Consider the following 5,613-nt stretch of genomic DNA (forward strand, 5'->3'; position numbering starts at 1 on the left):
GATGGTGAAATTCTTCAAGAAATCCATTGATAGTTGCATAATTGGTACAAGAATTGAATACAAATTGATTGAATCTCTCCAAAGTTTACAAGAATAGCTCTGTAATTTCGAATTCTCTCTCTAAAAATTGAAGTCTTTCTTTTCTCCCCCACAGAAAATGAAACAACTAAATTTATATATGCAGGTGTAGCGTTGTGATGCCAAGGCTAGCGTTGCAATGCTAAATTGTAAAAAAGCCAAGAAGTGTTGGCCTAACATTGCAACAACGCTCGGTTGCGCAAGGCGCACGCGTGCGCGCACAGACTATTTTGTGAATCTTCGGAGCGTTTCAACGCTGCCCTGTTTTGCAGCAAATAGGTGCATTCTCTCTTCAAGTGTCGAGCTAGCATCAGACTCAGTGTTGTGAGGAGCGTTGCGACACTGCAAGCATTGTTTATATGTGTTGAATTGTTCCTCTTGAGGGGAAAAGTAGTAATTCGTCTTAGATCTTTTTGTTAAGTGATATTTTGGTGTCATTTGGCTCGAATTAGCTCCAAATCTTTCAAAATAGCTTCATTTGAGTCAGGATTGGAATTTACCCATAAAATAGACATTTTAAGCAAATAATTATAGGAGAATTTAGGGTTTTATCATAGAAAAGATAGTCTTTTTCAAGACCTATCAAAATACCCCCAACTTAGCTCTTGGTTGTCCCGAACAAGTAAAAAAATAGAAGTATGCATATATTTAAGCAAAAATGGATTATTTATTGTTTATCCAAAGTTTAATTCTTATATTCAAAATTGAGTTATTCAAGTTATTTCCATCTTCACATCCAAATGGTCAATACATTCAATTTTCTTACGTAATAAATTGATTCTCATCTCTTTTCTCAATATGAAGTAAGGATATAAGCAAGCATTTAGAAATTTAGAGTTTTGCTAACAAAAGGTTGAAGCTTATTTTGAAAAGAAAAGGTATTTTTCTTGCAAAATCATAAAAGAAAAGACTATCTAGTTTTAGTTTACTTAAAGTCCTAAACTAATAGAAAGGAGACATGCAACTTTCAATTCCTCTTCTCCCTACATTGGCCCTATTATCGGTCTATGATATACCTAACTTGCATTGGAGAAAGACAATTTTGAGGCAAGGGTGCCTTCATGCACACCAAATATAATTGACATTTCTTTTACATAAAGGGATAGCTTTCATACTTGCACCGTCTGGAACCTATCACTCTTTTCTCGTAGGCCCTAACAGAAACGCGATGAAGGTAGCTCTTTTCACCTCTACCCATGCATACACGCGCACGTTAATGAAGGTTATGTTAATTTGGAAAATTTGCTTTACTTTTTTTTTTTTTTGTACTAGCAATTTTTTATACATTAGGCCCTTTTTATTCCTCTTTTTCTAGACCTTTTTCTAAACCAAAATGGTTGTTCTTAGACCAAAGTTTGTCCTATTGGGGTTACAAATAAAATTAAGTAGATATGATATTTATAAGGTTTTAAGATTCTAAATAAATCTAAAAAGATAAGTATTCTATTTTTTATGAAGTTAAAGTAAAAGAAAATTTCTTTTAAAAGATGAGTTTCAAAATTTTGTTTGGAAAACCTAAAGGTCTAAAATTTTATTTGTATCCTTACTAGAAAGAGTGCTGTCATCGAAATTTCATCGATAAGAATCAAGAGAATGGATAAAAACAAATGATGCATAGAATCAAAGTGAATGAGATTCTTGAATGTGCAAACATTAATTTATCCAATTATGAATTTATTGCATTCAAGACAAAGTTGGTCTTTTGAAGAATAAAGAATTCAATAGACATATTTTACAAAGAATTAAAATTACACTATCAAGATGAATCAGAGCCTCAAAATTATTCAGACATATCAGAACAGAATCACAAAATCTATGTAATCAATAATCTATTAACCCGAGCTCAGATGCTCAAGGGTTCCAGACATGCATATAAGATTCTATATAGATCATTGTAAAGAAAAAATTTTCAATAGAATACGAAAAACATGCAATGTTTACCCACCCCCAACTTAAAGATGGAACATTTTCTTCAATGTTTAGAATAAGAAAATGAATTCAAGAAACAAGAGAGAAGGGATGTAGAGAGAAACTTCCCCAGTTTTGTTGTTGATAATCTAAGTTATCAATAATCTATTAACCCTCTTATATTTTATGTTCAATTCTAAATAAAAACAAAGTGGTCCAATGCTTTCACTACGGGATAAAATCTTCATTCCCTTCAATACCTACTATTATTGTTTTTTCAAGATGATCTTTGTTAGGTGTATTTTGGTATTCCAAAATCTTTATTGTGATTTATTCTCCAATGCAAGTTTTTTTATATTGGATTATCTTTAACAATTCTGCATGTTTTTTTTTTTCCTTTTTCTTTTCATTTACATTTTTCTTTTGTTTTCCTATACACGAAATTAGGAACCTGATACGAATAAAAGCATCACACCACAAGGACTTCAAGATGGAGTTCCATTTAACTTCACTTATGTCGAGTTAAGATTCATTCAAGAAACTAGACTTAAAGCTACACCAAAATTCCCTCAAGTGAAGATTAAATTAATCTTTGTAGTTACAAACCCTTGAGTTGTTGATTGAAAAGACCAATCTTCAAATTTGTTAAGCTTTCTTAGTTTATTTTGTGATAGTTTTTGAACTTACCTTAGATAGCCAAACAGAATGCAAACAATCAGCAAAAATAAAATGAATGCAGTAAAGAACGAACACCAAGATATATAATGAGCAATAAGGAATTTACAAAATTACAGATAGTCAACAATAAACCAATCTGTAATTCTAAGATTCACTGATATCGAGAGATCTGCACTAGATGTTCTCTGCCACTGAGAACAACCCACTGCAAAATAGCCCAAAACAGCCCGCCACTGACCGACACGCCCACGCTGAACCAGAACCCACCAGAACCAAAAATCTGCTCGACCAGACCGAACTACCGTGGACACCCACGCTTACGCCGTGCACACACACCCACCGATCGATCGTGTTCGTGTTCCAGCGGCAGCCTCAACCCCTTTTCCTTCCGTCGGCTGCTACTCGATTTTCTTCCGTGTCTCTCTGTCGGCTGCCCTCTGTTCAGACGGTTGTGTTTCACCTCACACACGGTTACGGCTCACCTCAGCGTTTTCTTCAGCTGTCGGTTGCTTCTGTTCAAACGGCTGTGTTTCACCTCTCACACGGCTGCGGCTCACCTCAGCGTTTTCTTTAGCTGTCGGCTGCTTCTCTTTTCTTTCAGGCGGCAACGTAAACAAGACACACGAAAAACCAACCCTATTTTTGGAGAAGAAAAGAATAATTACAAAAATGCCATTTGCCCATAATTACCAGAATGCTATTGGGCTTTTAAATTCACCAAAAACCAAATAAAACCCATTTAAATACCTTGTTATTTTCTACAAATCTCGTTCATAATAAGAATATTTAAGTGCCAAGCTGATTCTCCAATCTTTCTATCATCCAAATTTAATATTCAAGCCATCTAATAGGTGTTTAAACCTACGGGCTGGAAGAACCTTGGTTAACATATCTACAAATTCTCAACTGTATGAACCTTGACCAGTTCAACATCTTTCTGGGTCATAACTTCTCTGATAAAATAAAATTTGACATCGATATGCTTAGATCGTTCGTGATGAGATGGATTCTTCGCAAGATGAATAGCACTCTGGCTATCACAATGGACGATAGGAATGAAATCCTGCGACAACAACTCACCAACTATCCTTTTCAACAACATTGCCTCTTTCACAGCTTCACCCACTGAAATATACTCTGACTCGGTAGTAGACAAAGCAACAACTGACTGTAGAGCAACCTTCCAATTGATCATATTACCAAACAAACGAAAAATGTGTCCTGATAGAGACCTTCTTTTGTCAAGGTCTGCAACCTAATCTACATCTGTGAAGCCTTCTAACAGTGTCGATTTATCACAATCCCTGCTAAAACACAATGATACACTGACACTACCTTTCAAATATCGAAGCACTCATTTAACTGCATTCCAATGCTCTTTCCTAGGATTTGACATAAACCTACTTATCATACTCATAGCATATCCCAAGTCAAGCCTAGTACAAATCATCAAATACATAATACTTCCAATAGCATTACAATAGGGAATATTAGCCATCTCTGACCTTTCTTGTTCAGTAACAAGACACTGAGATGAAGAAAGCCTAAACTGAAATCCTAAGGGTGTCGAAACTGCCTTACAACCAGATATATTCTACTTCTCAAGCAATTTATGCACATAACTCTCCTGCGAAATGGTTAACAAACCTTTCTCCCTATCTCTTTTCACATCCATGCCTAGGATCCTTTTCAATTCACCTAAATCTCTCATCTCAAATTCATTACTCAACTGTTTCTTGAGATCACAGATTTCAGAATAATCCTTAGACACCAAAATCATATCATCTACATATAGAAGTAGATAAGTGTAGGTACCTTTCTGAGATAGTTTCTAGTAACGCAGGTATCATATGAGCTCCTGTGAAACCCTGCTTCAAAATAAAGGTGTCAAACCTGATATACCATCGTCTCGGCGATTGTTTCAGTCCATAGATGGACTTGTGAAGACGACAAACCATTTCTTCCTTTCTTTTCACCTCATAGCCCTTAGTTTGAGCCATGTAGATCACTTCCTCCAATTCACCATGAAGGAAAGCTGTGGTGACATCCATCTATTCAACAAACATATCAAATTGAACAGAAATAGACAAAATTAATCAAATGGACGAATGCCTCACCACCGGAGAGAAAATCTCATGAAAGTCAACTCCCTTCTTTTGATTGTAGCTCTTGGCTACCAGTCTAGCCTTATACCTAGGCTTGTTGTCACCTCCTATACCTGGCTTGATTTTATAAATCCACTTTGATTAAATGAGTTTCTGATTAGGAGGCTTGGAACCAATGACCATGTCTAATTATTCTGCAACGAGAAAAACTCTGCTTCCATAGCATCCTTCCATTGTTCATTCGAATGAGATACAATAGCCTCCTCAAAAGTAAGAGGCTCTGCTTCAATACTGTCAGCTGCACAAGTAAGAGCATAAGTAACTAAATCAACATAACCATACCTCGTAGGAGCCTACCTCACCCGCTGAGGCCTGTCACGTGTAAGCTGATAGTTCTGTAGATCAATGTTACTTTAGCTTTCTTCACAAAAAGCTCCCTCATCAATCAAAGTCCTCTTCCGTTGAGGCTGTCTACCATAGAAGCTGGATGACTGATCACTGGAATCACCTGAACTATCTGATGGTCGTGCTTTAGAATCAATTCTAACCTCTGCCTCAAGCTGATCAACTGTCTACTATTTCTGCTGCTCTTTGACACGAAACGACATCTTTGTTTCATTAAAGGTCACATCTCTGCTGATAATACATTTATTTCTGCCCTCTTCTAAGCACCAAAGTTTATATCCTTTAACACCCTGAGGATAGCCAATAAACATACATTTCAGTGCCCAATAAACATACATTTCAGTGCCCTCTTATTCAGCTTCCCTTCCTTAACATGAGTATAAGCTGAACATCCAAACACTCTGAGATGATCTAAGCTTGGAGCTTTTCCTGTCCATAT

This window comes from Benincasa hispida, chromosome 6 (genome assembly GCF_027475165.1).
Source record: "Benincasa hispida cultivar pf3 chromosome 6, pf3_genome.v1.1, whole genome shotgun sequence".
NCBI lineage: Eukaryota > Viridiplantae > Streptophyta > Magnoliopsida > Cucurbitales > Cucurbitaceae > Benincasa > Benincasa hispida.